We start from the raw sequence: 15,641 nt of genomic DNA on the forward strand, positions 1-15,641 counted from the left end.
GTGCTTAACACTGAAATATTCTTGTGCAGTGCTGGAGTTGATGACATGCTGCTGATGAAAACATGGAAGTAATTGGAAACATTAGCCATCTGAGGATGAGGATGAATGCCCAGAATCTGTTATGAGACTGAAATAAATCAATTTAAATGTACTTGTCATTAGTTACAATATTAAGCAACAACCATTAGATGGGAACAATGGCAGGAGGGTGCCCACAATGAGGAAATCAAAGAAAAACTGGGGATGAACTCTATAGATGTAGCAGTCAGGGCGAACAGGCTTAGATGGTGGGGTCATGTTACATGCATGGGAGAAGCAAGGTTACCCAAGAGACTCATGGGTTCAGCAGTAGAGGGTAGGAGGAGTCGGGGCAGACCAAGGAGAAGGTATCTGGATTCGGTTAAGAATGATTTTGAAATAACAGGTTTAACATCAGAAGAGGCACCAATGTTAGCACTGAATAGGGGATCATGGAGGAATTTTACAAGGGGGACTATGCTCCAGACTGAATGCTGAAAGGCATAATCAGTCTTAAATGATGATGATGATGAACCATTAACAGCTGTTGAGTTCATGAGACACAGAATTGATAAAAACAACACAATATTGTAACTTTTGAGGGAAAACAGCTTTAGAAAACTGAGAAATCTGTACCAAAAAGGAAAAATAAGATGCAATCAAGTTCTCTAAAGAGCAATACAGCTTGTAATGAGAATACTGCATGCTGTTAATCATTGTGGGATCAGTCCTAACAGTATCTTGTGTTGATTAGTCTCTGGAAACTATTTTTTACCTTTGAGAATACCAGTCAAACACTAAAGAAGATTACCTATGAGCAATGACAAATTATGCTCAATACAAACACACTTTGATTTTCAGGTGTATGGTCAGAAACACACAAATTAGACATGGCACCCTCAGTTGGGACTACTGACTCAACAGTTCAGTACCTTGAGACATATTAATAATCAGAGAAATGAATGAGGTATGTCTACACAATCCAGAACAAGGATGACATGTCAAGGCTTTTCAGTAATGATGCAGGACACTGACTTATCCCCTGTCCCCTCCCATTAAGTACATGTAAAAAATTACTACTAAGAAAACTGGCACATTTCTGAGACAAGGATTGCTTTTCACTGTATATGGAATCAATCCACAAGCTACAATTAATGTAGAAACTGTGCTTTTTGATGCCTGGCAATTGATAAATTTATCAATGGCACCAAGATTTCAGTGGCTGGAATGTTTCCACCAAACTGTCTTAATATTGTGGCATATTCATTTTCCAACACTTGTACTAATGGTACTGCAGCTTATAAATCAGTGAAGGATGAATGTCAGCCTACCTTGTAACTTCAGCTTGTCTTCTTCCTGTCTCCAGCTGCACACCTTTACTGATCCAGAGGCATGTGTTAACTTCTGATCACAGTCACTAAAACTATGAGGCCTTACAGTACCCAATATTGTACACGTGTTGTGGAATATCATTGTCACTTGTGCCTCATGAAAGTTTTCTGATAAGTGCTTTAATGTTTTTCTGGGGTATGGATTAGCCTGCATTTTCCCAATTGTGTTGGCTCTGCCAACTGTTAGGCTCTGCTGAACTTACTTCTCTTTCCTTTTTTCACTCCTTAATTTACGGCAAAAACAAGCATACTAAAACAATGCCTCACTCACTATTTGAAAATAGTACTGACAAAGTCTTTCCGCTGTTTTCAAGGGACATGCAATCATAATATTATGTTGCCTGATTTAATTAACTTCTCAGACAGTACTGAATTTATTTTATCTTATTTCAAAATACTGATTTTGGGACATCATATCCCATCATCACATGTGCGTGGCATTATGAGTACAACAATCAAAAGTATGGCTTTTTTCACCATTTTCAGACCACATCAAACTCCATTATCTCCCATGTGCACTGCCAACAGTCTGTGCTTTCCATTCATCTTATTTGAACTACAGTGGTGATTCACCATGTATGATATTTACGACACATTTTATTGCTACTACTTCAATACAAAAGAAACAAGCTGAATATTAAAGTTGAAATGGCTCCAGCCTTTATGATGGTCACTGATGGCACAAGACTTCAAGCAATCTGAATAACATACATTGGACTAAGCATAAAAAATATTAACCCATGTAGGTCATGTCTGTTATTAATAACTGTCAACTGGTATGTATCGATTATTTATAGAGGTCAAGTGGCTCATATTTCAGAGTAATTACCAGTTGAATAACAACTGTGTATACAGGATAGCTGCATATATGCATTCATAAATGTTACAAGACAAAAATTTGTCTTCATCATGGGTTTTGTATTTCTACAACACAAATGCCTCATGTACCTTGTTACCCATAATTTGTTCTGTTCTCTGTCTGTTATCTTAGTACAAATATTGCATTCCATTATTCCAGTTTTAAAACTGGATTTTTGTTTGCCATCATCTTCACCAACAGACCACCTAACCTGCCGCAGTTACACAGATCATCTCTTTCTGGGGGTTGCCACACTGTCTTTCTGAGGGGATGTAACAGTTACATTTGGTACATAATTTTCACTTATTCTCAGTTCATGTTTCAACCATTTACATTTATATTCATTAATTTTGCCTCCTGCAGAACACATGTCTACTACTTTTCTGGTGTACTCAATTCTTATGTCATCTCTTTTGGAGCAGCCCGTAACTTTACTTAAGAATCACTTCTGCTGCTTGGATCTGGGATTTATCTCAGAGCTTAATCTCCAATGTCTTGCTCCCACACAACAGAGCTAACACAGCTGATTAAATGGAGTCTCTCCCACAAAATGCCATGGTTTTAGTTTTTGTCATCCAGATTTTACAACCACATCTTTCAGAAATTTTAATCATCAAATGAATGGATTTGTGCAGGTCATTTGCAGATTGTGTTCTGGTGACTTAGATGAATCCTTGGTGTCATTCCTGCTTTCAATGCTCAAGCCACATCATCAATGTGTACAGGTAACAGTACTAGTGACAAACTGCAGGCTTGTCAAGCCGTGTGCTATGCATGGTGTTTCCATAAGAGCGTGCAAAATTAACACGACATAGATGATGCTCCAATAAACAATTTCAGGTACAAACCTGGAGTCAGATGGGCCAGCTTAAAGAGATAATAGGAATAAAATCGCGTAACTGTGAACTTTTTTATTTACATCAGTTAACTAAAAGTACCATCACTGACACAATGAACATACCATTTATACTACATCTTACAAAATGTACTGAAACTGATGCCCATCAACAGCAATGCAAGCATGACATCAGCAAACAATATTCTGATGCATCCTGACAAATATCCGTGGCATGTTTCGAATCACATCATGGGCAGCTACAATTCTGGCAAACTAATTAAATATTTTATACCTGGGATTCACAGTCACGCAGAACTTTATAGAAGACATCATATTCACGCCAGTGACTGTAACACTTTCTTTATTTCACGGTTTCAATTTCAGCCATAGGCCGTTATCAAGTGAAGATGTTATGGATATTATTTTTAGGTTGACATGGCCTAATAGCCATAACATCTTCACTTGATAATGGCCTAAGGCCAAAATTGCAATCATGAAATAAAGAAAGTGTTACAGTCACTGGCGTAAATATGGTGTCTTTTGTAAAGTCTGGCAAACTAATTCTATTTCCGTATCCACTGGGGCCTCATACACAAGTGACTTTCCACATCCCCACAGGAAATAATCAAGGGGATCCATGTCAGGTGACTTTGCAGGCCATGGAATAGGACCTCCCCTTCCAATCAAGCAACCAGGAAATACTGTACCAGTACTTCACCACTGTATTGTACTGTATGTCTCTGAAGGCACTGAGCAGTTAATGGATCTGTCATTGATTCATAGCATTTTCTGTCAAGGGGCAATGTAAATGTTCCACAACAGAGTCAACTTATGGACAAGTAAAGTAAACAAAACCTGCAGCATAACCTACTGGTAATCAGGCTCATCCTAGTTTCCTTGCAGGAAATAAAGGATTTACATGCATATTAGTTGTAAATAAGATAGAAAAAAGTTATGTAGACAAAGTGGTAGACAAGTTTAATTCCATATCTCCTTAAGTTGGCTTCTCCAACCACAAGTTCCCTGCCTCAAATTATTCAATGACGCATTCTCTATGTCCTGTTACATATTTGCATGTTCTTATGGAAACACCTTGTATTGTTTTGAGTTTATTATTCTTGTAGGTGTTATTGTCTATTAAAACAGCAGTGCATTCATAGCTATAAGCAGGTTCACCCAAGGAGAACAAGTCTCAAACAAGGTACATATGAATTGGAAGGAGAGACAGCATTGGTCGTATTTTTTTGTTTTATTAACCACATAATCGATTTTCAGTCACTTAGTGACCATCCTCAGCGCTTTAATATACAATTTAAATTGGTAGGCACTGGTGTCAACAAGCTTAGAGTTTGTGATCGCTCTAAGCTTGTTGACACCAGTGCCTACCAATTTAAATTGTATATTACAGCACTGAGGATGGTCACTAAGTGACCGAAAATCGATTTTGCGGTTAATAAAACAAAAAAATACGACCAATGCTGTCTCTCCTTCCAAGTATATCCATTATCTGGTCGTGGTGCACAGGACACTCCATGGAGTCGCCAATCAATACATATGAATTGTCTCTGACAATAGGGTAGGGAGGATATGGGTTTTTGTTTGCAACTTCTGAAATTATGAAATAATGACACACCTACAAAGCAGAGGTCACTAATTAGTGCAGTGATAGTTAAGAGAGAATATTTCTGGCTCCTGGTAGTTGATGAAATTTTTGTTATCAGTATCAGCCACAAAGGGAGGAGAGTATTAGTTGTAAAGTTTCTAATAACCATATCTTGTGCAAATGCGGGCGGTTACTTTCCATACATCTTTCAATAGTATCCTATGTAGTGAGAGAATGTGACACTGTTCATAAAGAGCCATTTGTTGGATGAGGGCATTAAACAAGGCAGATCCCTTGCCATTAAGATTTTGTACTATCATTATATTTCATCCTCACCATTTCTTTAATGACGCACTCACAAATAAGACAAAATTATCTTGCACAAACATTCATCACAGATATCCACCTGTTAGAGATATATTTCGTATCAGGATGGAGACAGACATTGGCCTATCACTTCCACTAGCACCTTGTCCAAGGCAGAAATGTGAAATTTCTGCATTATTCCCAGTCACTGACCTCACCGTCACTGACTAACTTTGATGAAATAACACAAAAGAAAAAATTTCTATTCACAATTCTGCATGCAACAGCTACAGTAACAACTACTACTTTTATAATTTTCTGTTAAATTTGTTGAAGGGTGTTGGAAGCTGAGATTAAACATTAAATCATTCAGAAAATTGTACCTACCTTAACTTATTTCCATTAAGCCTAATAAATATCCCCACCCCTACCCAATACTTTCCAACCACCCTCTCTCTTTCTTGGCAATATTATCAAAAATGTTTCTCCTTCAAAAAGTAACACACAGACAATGCATAAAAGTATTGACTTCTCTCTCTTGGATTCCATCTAAACTATAAAAAATTCAAACTGGTACAGGTATCAATTTCATTCAAAGAACTCCAATACATCTTTTTGTTCACATTTGTATAAGCAGCTCTTACAAAATTTTATATTTTCCTGTAGCACTTCTGATCTGTGAATAAATGCAACTACAGTAAGTTATTAATACCACTGTATACATAGGTAAATCATTCATCCATAATTATGAACTGCTCAAAGCTCCATAAGTTCAGTTTATTATCACCATTCAATACAAGCATTACGAAGTGCTACAGGCTGATCTTACATAAAACATATTTCACAATTGAATTTGAGCACGTGCAGTAATTTGCATTTTCAGATAATCTATGGAACATGGAACTAATTATAATTTTCTTTTGCAGATTCGTTACTCTCCTCCAAATGTAATTTTTTTATTTTACAATAAAATAATTATTTCCGAGTTCTTAAGCTGTGTAAGACACTGTCCAGTTATTATGTCTCTTGATAATATGGGCTCTCAATATATATCTTCGTTTGTACTTCATTCGACAGTAAGGACATGGGAACTGAGGTTCCTGTCCACATTCATATCTAATGTGTCGTATCAATGTTTTCTTTGTCATGTAAGCTCTGCCACAAATATGGCACACATAATTGCCCCCAATGTCTGAAATAAAATTAGGAAAGATAGTTAGAAAACATTTAATATCCTCAGTATTATTATAATAAGACAGCAGACATCTTAAAAGCTAGACCAACATGACAGCTGTCCATGTTCATATACTAAAAAAGCAATGCTAATACTGGTACACCTACTCTAGTCATCTCTTTGCATCAGAACTGCATCAGATAAACATGAAAATTTTAACATGATTAATAGGTCCAGACATTCATTTTCATAGGAATATATTAATGAAATTATGTAAGTAAAACACACAAATGTCCAGATGTTTAATAGATCAAAAATCTCCGATCATTGCACTGTACACACTGACAAATATCCTACATTTAAAAATTTATCAACAGACACAAAATGTTAGCATAATTTACAGACTATACTGCCAGCTGTACCGTGAGAATTTCTGGGAGAATGCACAAAAAAATCGCAACAAAAAATTCTGCTAATGGATGTACTACAAATGTTTGGTAAAGTTGATTATGACTCATTGTATAGAAGCCTCTTCAAGAAATTCAGCAGCATTATTGCTCTCAAACAACATTACATTTGCTTCTTAATGGCATTTCCAGTGAGTAAAGAAAGGCAGTTTCTACTCAATCATGATCACACAGTTAGAAATTATGGTATAAAAGCTGTTTCAAAAAATAATTTGCATTCCTTATTCTATATTGAAATCTATTCTGGTGAAAAAATTAAAACTCATTCATTGATTGAAAGTGGGAAGCTAGGAACCCTCAAAAATTTAAAAATGTAACTGAATTTTATTGACCACCACTCTAGCAAAACCCTGGGCGAATGGAATATTCCCAATACACTCACAGTTCACAGACAGCCACTTTCCACAGACAGCCACTTTCTTTCAACAAGGAATGTTTTGTATTCATGTACTCCCAAAATATGAGTTTAAAGGCTTATGTAGCTAAATATCATAACTGGGAGGGAAGTAGATCTTTTTCTATTTATTAAATATGGTATACATCTGCATCCATTTTAAGTTTAAATATAGTGAAACAATAGCACAGCAATTTTCAGTGATGGAAAACGGATGGTCTCTTCTCTTTGCATTTGTTGATCCATCTTGGGTACTCATTGAACTTCTGCTGTCTATGCAACACAGCATATGGATAGACAATACTGATCTTCACTCACGTACTTAACAAAGTATTTAATATAATAGAGGGAAACATTCCACGTGGGAAAAATATATCAAAAAACAAAGATGATGTGACTTACCAAACGAAAGCGCGGGCAGGTCGAAAGACACACAAACAAACACAAACATACACACAAAATTCAAGCTTCCACAACAAACTGTTGCCTCATCAGGAAAGAGGGAAGGAGAGGGAAAGATGAAAGGATGTGGGTTTTAAGGGAGAGGGTAAGGAGTCATTCCAATCCCAGCAGCGGAAAGACTTACCTTAGGGGGAAAAAAGGACGGGTATACACTCGCGCACACACACACATATATCCATCCACACATATACAGACACAAGCAGACGTATTATGGTTCGAAGGAACCCTGACAGCAACGCCACCACGTTGAATAATGCTTTTCGTGCAGCCACAGGACGGCGTGTTACGACTCAAACTGTGTGCCATAGTCTGCATGACGTGCAACTTCACTCCCAACGTTCATGGCAAGGTTCATCTTCGCAACCATGACACCACATAGCACGATACAGATGGGCCCAACAACATGTCAAATGGACCGCTCAGGTTTGGCATCACGTTCTCTTCACCGATGAGTGTCGCATATGCCTTCAATCAAACAATTATAGGAAACGTATTTGGAGGCAACCCGGTTAGGCTGAATGACTTAAGACACACAGTCCAGCGAGTGCAGCAAGGTGGAGGTTCCCTGCTGTTTTGGGGTGGCATTATGTGGGGCTGATGTATGCGGCTGTACGATACGTGAATGCCATTCTCCGACCAATAGCGAATCCATATCAGCAGCATATCGGTGAGGCATTCCTCTTCATTGGCGAGACACTTGTCTGCATGGACGACAATTCGCACCCCCATCGAGAACATCTTGTGAATGACGTACTTCAGTATAATGACATAGCTCGACTAGAGTGGCCAGCATGTACTCCAGACATGAACCCTATCGAACATGGCTGAGGTAGATTGAAAAGTGCTGTTTATGGACGACGTGACCCACCAGCCACTCTGAGGGATCTACACCGAATCCCCGCCGAGGAGTGGGACAATCTGGACCAACAGTGCCTTGATGAACTTGTGGGTAGTATGCCATGGCAAAGACAGGCATGCATCAAAGCAAGAGGACATGCTATTGGGTATTAAGAGGTACTGGTGTGTACAGCAATCTGGACCATCACCTCTTAAGATCTCGCTGTATTGTGGTACAACATGCATATTGTGGTTTTCCTGAGCAATAAAAAGGGCGGAAATGATGTTTATGTTGATCTCTATTCCAATTTTCTGTACAGGTTCCAGAACTCCCGGAACCGAGGTGATGCAAAATTTAATTTGCTACTGTAGTAACTATATTAAATTATTTGTTACCACGAAGTTACCATTTTGGTTAACTTACTTTGCAATATATGCCAAAATTTTTGTATGTGATTTTTGCTTACCAGATAAAGCCTAGTTTAGATTGCTGGGTGCTATTATTAGTGCATATGCATAGTGGCAGACGATGTACCACTTAGGCTGCAGAGCCACACATAGCCATCAGTGTTGTTCACTCGCCCAAACTGCAATAAAATCCTACATCCAGTTTGAGAACACAGACACTACACAATGTGAAATATTTTCTTGAAAAGATGGTCACAGCTTACTTCAACCAATTCTGAGAGGCCAGCACAAATCAAGGGTTGAGTCCAACAAATGTGCTACCTGCAAAAGGTGTTTATGAAACTCTGACAATGGTTCCCCTCACAAAATTATTCCAGTACTATTGATAAAACCTGTGCATGAGTAGAGAAACATGAGTATGCTAATAAAAATGAGTGAGGCAGAATAAGATAATATATAATTGGGACAAGGCAAAAAGTATTTGCAGATACAGTGAAGGGTGCAGAGAGAAGGAACACTAAAAGACATACTTAAAGAAATAGAGGAGTGGTGGAAAGAAAAATTTGGTGGTCCTTGACTCGCAACCAGACACAGAAACCTGGACATGGACAATACAGAAGAAGTAACTCTTAAAAATTAAAGAAAATCTAGAATCACATACATTAGGTTTGTGCCATCCCCCAGGGGACCCCCTTGGAGGAAAACAGGTTGATTTCATACAGAACTTTTAAACACTGTTGCATAATAGTCAACAACATCTTTCATAAAGTACTTGCCTCATGTTAACTGCAAATTTATTCTTGTGAAAGATTTCCCCTTGCCTTGGAGTAACATTTATGTGACAAGTGCTCCATGATACTCTAGTACTCTAGTACTAAATCATTATTCTATAACTTCTGAATATTGGGTGTGAATACAGTCACTGCCAATACACACACCCTACAGTTGGATGTAATGTTGGAAAAACAAAATGGAAATGTTACTCATAAATTATAACAGAAGAAATACATGAAAATTCCAGCGTATCCAAGAGAACTGATGATTACGGGAAGTTAGTATTAGTAATTGAAGGAGCAGCTAATGCTAGAGAGACTAATGCTAGATTTTTTTAAAAAATACAAATGAATAGAATTAGAAATAAAAATATTTAAAAACACCCCAAAAGGTAAATCTGGCTTCAGACCATAAGATGATATGTTCAGATGTTTTAGAAGTAGCAAATCAATTAGAGAGAATTCATCGAGATGAAAGCATTGGTTTGATCCATTCCTGGTCAGTATTGAACCACCTTTGACCCATAACAAAGATGCTTATTTTCATGAAATAGAGCATGAACTGTACAGGGTGATTCAAAAAGAATACCACAACTTTAGGAATTTAAAACTCTGCAACGACAAAAGGCAGAGCTAAGCACTATCTGTCGGCGAATTAAGGGAGCTATAAAGTTTCATTTAGTTGTACATTTGTTCGCCATTTCAGCCAATAAAGTTTTTGGTCCCTTTTTCTTCGAAGGTGCTACTGTAACTGGACTACAGTATCTGGAGATGTTAGAGAATTGGCTGTTCCCTCAGCTCGAACAAGAAGCACAACAATTCATATTTCAGCAGGATGGAGCGCCACCACATTGGCACTTATCTGTCCGTAACTACCTGAACGTCAACTACCCGAGGCAATGGATCGGCCACCAGGCAGCCCGTGACAGAGCACGTCATCACTGGCCTCCAAGAAGCCCTGATCTTACCCCCTGCGATTTTTTCTTATGGGGGTATGTTAAGGATATGGTGTTTCGACCACCTCTCCCAGCCACCATTGATGATTTGAAACGAGAAATAACAGCAGCTATCCAAACTGTTACGCCTGATATGCTACAGTGAGTGTGGAACGAGTTGGAGTATCAGGTTGATATTGCTCGTGTGTCTGGAGAGGGCCATATGGAACAGCTCTGAACTTGTTTTTGAGTGAAAAAAAACCTTTTTAAATACTCTTTGTAATGATGTATAACAGAAGGTTATATTATGTTTCTTTCATTAAATACACATTTTTAAAATTGTGGTATTCTTTTTGAATCACCCTGTATATCCCTTTTACAGAAAGGAACTTTATTATACCTCAAAGTACTCACTCAGTACATCACCATGTATCAACAGTATACATTATATCATGATGCGAAACTTGCCATATGAGGCACTACCTGTTCTACATAGGTTACACTACATGGGTGTGAGGTCCAATACCTCAAGACTGGATGATTAAAATTTTAATTCTTATTTGTAACCAGACAAAGATCCTCTTATCCCGTCCCCTACAGATCGGTAGCTCTATCTCGAAAGAATAGTAAAAAAATATTAGAATGGTGGATAGAGAGGAATCATATTCTTTCAAGACCCAGTTTGGATTTTTAGAAGGGAAGAGTGCTCTTGATAACACAGGAATTTGGACATATGATTCTACATGGACATTCACAAATAAATGTCTTCTTGTTTTCAGTATTAGATGAAATAGCTGGAGTTTATGACAATTCGGAAATCACAGTTTTGGTAAGAAAGCATGTTTCTGTAAAAAATATTAGTGGCTGTCAGCAAGAAGAATCTATGTTAAATACAATGGCAATACCACTGGGGCTTGGATAGTTGACAGAAGTCTTCATCAGTGAGCAATCCTAGCCGTCTCCTATACATAGGAGGAGTTACAAGATCTTGATAAGTGTGTCTCGCCATGAGTAACCACCTCAAGATTCTCTGACAACCAGCCTGTATTTGACAGATTATTCCAGTGAAAGAACAAAATAATAAATTATGTATCAGGCTGTATAAAATCATAGATTTACATTGAATGGGAATGGGCTGGCAATAATGCCACAAATAACCATCAAAAATCATCATTACACGAAGAGGAGTTCAGCGCTCCTACAATATTATGAATCCTGGTGGATAAATACCCCAACTAGGAGTTCAGGCATGAGAATGGACTCAAATCTAAACTGAAGACCTCATATACTGTAAATGAATTTTCTCCTAAAGCGGAAACAAAAGATGGGTGCACTGAGGTGTGTAACTGGAATATGGTGGGGACCTCACATGAAAACTCTGCTCACTTTGAACTGAATTATTCTTGGATTATGGAGGCATATTTCATGATGATGCTGTAAAAAATATGATATCCAAACTGGACAGACTTTAGTATCACTGCATTTGAATATATACTGGAAACATTCAATCAACACCTATGAATGCACTCCTTTTTCAGGCAGGACAACCTGCACCGAGTATCAAGAAAGAAAAATGTGCAAATAAATTCATACTCAAATGAATGTCACAAACCAGACACTCTTTAATCAACTGATTAATGAAATATTGATCACGCATTTAAGAATAAAACAATTTCAACAGAAGCTGATGATTATGAAAATGCTTGAATGGTGGACCTGACTGAGATAAAAACAAATCAATATACTGTAATGTCATACAACATATATTCTGCAAATCTGAAAATTTAAATCAGTGTTTGGATCAGTACCGTCCTCCAGGATTCAATGAAGATTTATACACATGGTTCAAAGACTGCTGATGGCAATGAAGTATGCTGTACAACAAATTTTCATGCACTATATTTACCTTTTCCATATTTCCATATTCCAACTGATAGGGATAGGAGGTTGGGTTGGGTTGGATTGTTGGGGGAAGAGACCAAACACTGAGGTCTTCGGTCTCATTGGATTAGGGAAGGATGGGGAAGGAAGTTGGCTGCGCCCTTTCAAAGGAACCATCCTGGCATTTGCCTGTAGTGATTTAATGAAATCACAGAAAACCTAAATCAGGATGGCCGGACATGGGATTGAACCGCCATCCTCCCGAATGCAAGTCCAGTGTGTTAACCACTGCACCACCTCGCTCGGTATTTACCTTCCCTTCAGTATATTCTCTACCTACGGAGACAACTATGTACTACATGGAAGCCATCGCAATTGGGAGTAGCAGTAAAATATGACAGATTCTGCACACGAAGCAGTATGGTGATACAGTAGTAAAGAAATCATTACGGACTGGAAGCAGGAATAGTAATGCATTTTTTTATGGACTACAGGGCACAGTAGCATCTTTCATAATGACACAATGGACAGATTAGTGAAACAAGCCACGAGCTTAGCTGAAATCTTAAATTATAGGCTTTATTGCCAAGAAATGCTGAGCTTAATTAATGAAAAAGTGAGAGACAATTAGCAAACACAATAGAATCGAAAGGAATGAAAATGCCTGGCTGCAACCTAAAATAGCGTTACCTCCATCGTTTATAACACTTATGTGCCTGCTCTTCAGTCATGGCAAATTTCCAGTCCACTTGTTCCAAATAGAAATGAAAGAATTTCCACTATGTGATTTATGTAACGAAGGAGAAGACATGAATCATCTATTTTGTGCACAATATGCAAGATATAACCACAATCATTTATCCAATCACTATTTATGGCAGAGATTTCCCTTCCAACATCGGTTGCAGTCTTGCTGTCAACCAAAGAGAACTGACTTTTATTACATGTAATTTTCAACTACTTTAATACAAGGTGACTTCATGTCAAATCATACAGGTGATGTAAACTCATAGTCATGAATTTCTCCGGAAAAAATATATATTAGACCTCTACATCATAAGTGTTATGAAATAAAGTACTTTCATTTTATCGTAATTTTTGTAAATGGTAAGGCTCTTTGAAAAATGTATATTTTGTAAATAACTTAAAACAGTAGAGAACAAAAAGAAATGTAAATAATAATCCGAAAGTACTGAAGACCTGGCACATGTTTTACATTAAAGCTCCCTCTTAGTGTATTGAAATTTAGTTGACATCTGCACAGTTACGGGCTTTCTTTAACTTACAAATTTAAGACAAAAAAATGACATTTAAGTTAATTTTTCCACTTGAGAAATTTCTTTTTCTAATTTGGAAAGTCACAGAATGCTATATTTTCTGTCATATTACTAGATATTACTGATGTAACTACGAATAGTATCTTCTCTGGCCAGCTAACTGTATTATGTAAACATTTATTACCGAAAATGTAAAAAAAAATGCATTTTACAAGATTTTATGATCATTTACTTGAAAACCCCTATCTGAAAGTTTTTAAGAATTATGCAAAACATTGTTTGGTTAATGCGTTAGTAGTCAGGGCAAACACAGTGGGCAATATTTTACTGTGTAAAGTCTTAAAAATTTTTCAACATTCTTCATATTTCACATCACTGAATTTCTAGTACACATATGCATGTTGGCAACATTGTTTTCAGCACTCTCCTGTTTATAGCAAATGAGTGAGAACTTACACATAAACCATCGAGTTTTGTTTGAACTTTTTGTTAGATACCATTTCAGTGAGGAAATACAGTAGTGCAAGAGTGAGGTGTGCGGACTATGAAAAAGACACAAGAAGGTGGTGTTTAAGGAAAATGAAAAACACTTCACAGTTGTTGGAAATCTGTCAGAGGTATTGCAGAATTATCTTGGTCCTCAAGTAACGGTATTTGCATCACATCCACATTTATGTACTTGGGTTTGAAGTTGCTGATGAATTGAATGTTAGCATTTCTGCTGCAGCCCCTACTATATCCCCCCTTAAACATCCAGGAAAGGTAAGAAGCACAAGAAGAAAACAGTATGCAAAAGTAAAGTGGAAGAAATTGAAACCACAAGCAACATCTTTAAAACTTTGTGAAGTGTATAATGTAAACGCACTTTGTGCAGAACCTGAAGATAGTGATATGTGCCTGAAATGGGATGTGTGGTTTCAAAACCTGAATACGGTTAATTCAGCAGCCACCTATACTGAGAATGTATAGTTACTGACACTGATACCAGATAGCTACTCTAATCAAAAAAATGGTTCAAATGGCTCTGAGCACTATGGGACTTAACAGCTGTGGTCATCAGTCCCCTAGAACTTAGAACTACTTATACCTAACTAACTTAAGGACATCACACACATCCATGCCCGAGGCAGGATTCGAACCTGCGACCGTAGCAGTCGCACGGTTCCGGACTGCGCGCCTAGAACCGCGAGACCACCGCGGCCGGCTACTCTAAGCAGCAAATATAGAAATACATACCACTTCCTCACATTATTTGATTTCAAAAGCTTATAAAATAAAGACTGAGAAAGGTATTTGGGAATGCCCAGATTCTTACTGTGGGCATCCGCTGCAAGATGATATGCTAACTGTTGCTTGGAATATTACCTAAGTGAGTAGGCAAAGTCCTAACCAGGCTGTGTTATCTCTGTTAGTGAAAATGGTGAAAAAGGTAAAAAGATACATGAAATAATCAATAAGAGAAACAAATCTCCTAATGAAAAAGGAGAACCCAAATTTAAAAATTGGTCTCACAAAATTCTACTCCTCCATTATTATTATAATAACAGCACTAATTTGAAACTTGTTTGTTTTGCCGTAAGCAGTGTCACATGAAGGAAGTACACAGAGATGGACCTGATGTTTTCGTGTACACATCAAGAGCTGCAAGATAAATGTTAGTTGCAGCAGTATGCAATGTGTCCTGGTGCTGAAGTGATGACAGCAGAAGCATTGCACCTTCAGGACACTGACAATGATGTAACCTATGCATTGTGGGAGAGAGGAGAGTTAGTGAAGAAGACAGCAGAGCCAGAGAAGTTGCTTATAGAGGTTAGGCACTGGGTCATGAAAGGAACAGCTCACTATCATATCCAGAGGATTTAGAGTCAGGCCATAGCAGAGGTAAAGTCAGCTATATACCCAAATACTGACACATCAGTTCTTCATTCTGACTTTGCTGAGAACTGGTCTGTTGCTTTGTAGGATGAAATTTAAAGTTACCACTTGCACACTTCACAGGTATCAATATTCACATGTGT

At 37.7% G+C, this 15,641-nt stretch overlaps 1 long non-coding RNA gene across 1 annotated transcript in view; it reads right to left on the reverse strand.

Moving 5' to 3' along the window:
- Positions 1 to 5,592: 5,592 nt before the first annotated feature.
- LOC126473242 (uncharacterized) overlaps positions 5,593 to 15,641 on the reverse strand; it is a 218,221-nt gene continuing 208,172 nt past the window's right edge. The window contains exon 4 of the long non-coding RNA XR_007586423.1: positions 5,593 to 6,207. This is a non-coding gene — a long non-coding RNA (uncharacterized LOC126473242). The remainder of the gene's footprint in view (positions 6,208 to 15,641) is intronic.

The sequence above is a fragment of the Schistocerca serialis genome, chromosome 4 (genome assembly GCF_023864345.2).
Source record: "Schistocerca serialis cubense isolate TAMUIC-IGC-003099 chromosome 4, iqSchSeri2.2, whole genome shotgun sequence".
Lineage (NCBI taxonomy): Eukaryota > Metazoa > Arthropoda > Insecta > Orthoptera > Acrididae > Schistocerca > Schistocerca serialis.